The 1,558-nt window shown below is 38.9% G+C and overlaps 1 protein-coding gene across 1 annotated transcript in view; it reads right to left on the bottom strand.

Annotated features, from left to right (window-relative positions):
- The window catches only part of LOC101857757 (protein flp), a gene marked incomplete at its 5' end in the record, with an annotated part of 8,864 nt that overhangs the window by 4,654 nt on the left and 2,652 nt on the right, over window positions 1-1,558 (bottom strand).

Below are 1,558 nucleotides of genomic sequence, written 5' to 3'. Positions count from 1 at the left end.
CCCCTCATATATATGGACTTTGGATGCCGTCGATGCCACTTGCACGGGTTATTTTTTAAATTAAAAACTCAAAAATTCCTTTTCCATCGGCATCGACGGCATCCAAAGTCCAATGGACACTATTCGATCTGCCTCGCTGATGCCGGAATAATTAATAAGTCAATCTGACACCGATTCAGGACAAGTTACGTAGTTGCGTTGTACGTCTAATTGGAAGGCCTAGAGATTTAACCCTGTATTTTGGGATTAGAAACCAATATCACGGCAATCCCACGAGCAAATTTCTACAACTGAAATTAATTTCGTTATAAGTAAAGAGGAGTATTCAGATTTCCTTGAATCCCATTAGGAGGTAAAAAGCCAAAACACACATAAGACTAAGAGTACATGGGAAGGATCATCTCTAATCGTATACAGTACAAGGGTAGGTCAGAAAGTAATAGAAGTTGCCATCTCGCGGTAAAGATATTGATTCAGTAATAAAGTTAAAAATGAGTGCTACACGTTCTTAATCTATAACATGTCCTACTTTCTAAACAACCATTGGAGTTTCACATGATGTCACACTTGATTATTTCATGATGCCACAAACAAAGGATGACATGTACTCCGCGGGAAACAAGGCGGAATTTACCAAATCTACTAAAGAAAAATTCTTTTTCAAAATAAGATTTTTATGCGCTGTAAACTGTAAACTTGGCGAATCTCCAAAACCCATTCATGAAAATTTTGCAAAGTGTTTGTGATGACAAAAATCAGCTTGTTCATATATATATATATATATATATATATATATATCTCAAAACTATATATATATACGAAAAAAAATATAAACACAGTTTATTTATCTTTGGGTAAGAGAATTTAATCGAGGAGAGACATTGTTTTTGATGATCTACGCTCTGGTCGCCCAAACTCTTCTGTGAACGAGAAACCCATAGATGTAATCCGGCACCATAAAGCAGAGCAAGACCCCGATACTACTGAACGAGAGCTTTGTGACATGTCTGGACTTTGGTTTGGAAAATAATATTCGGGGGAAAATTACGTGTTTGGCCGTTAGATGCCCCATTTACTGAGGAACAAAAAAAAAAAAAGAAAAGAGAGAGAAAGATCTGAGAGTGTACAACAGACTTGCTCAATATGTTTGAACCCCATGAGCCCAAGCCACTTACAGACATTGCCAGGGAGCTCTCGTGGTCTGAAGAATATGGTGTTCGTCTTTCATTTAATAGGTCGTGGGTTCGAATCCCGACAGCGATGGACAATTTTCTTCTCTTAAAAATTTCTCCTGTCCCCTCTATTACTGCTCTCTAATCATGTTCTGTCGTCTGCTTTTGTCTCCACCTCGCTGCACCCTCGACTCCTTCTACTGCTATTCCTTGTCAGCCACACCCCTGATCTTAGAGTAGGTAAGATCTAACACCAAGCCTTTTCGGATAATGGCGAAAAATCTGAAAGGTCCCGTGTGCCACCCTGGCAAAATGTAAAAAAAAAATTCCTACCAAAACGACAATGATTGATATGACCTTCAGCAGCTGGGAGCGCCGTAAAACAC

The sequence above is a fragment of the Aplysia californica genome, unplaced genomic scaffold (assembly GCF_000002075.1).
Source record: "Aplysia californica isolate F4 #8 unplaced genomic scaffold, AplCal3.0 scaffold00006, whole genome shotgun sequence".
Classification (NCBI taxonomy): Eukaryota; Metazoa; Mollusca; class Gastropoda; order Aplysiida; family Aplysiidae; genus Aplysia; species Aplysia californica.
Note: the sequence above shows the minus strand (reverse complement) of the source record. Positions and strands in the feature narration are given on the sequence as shown.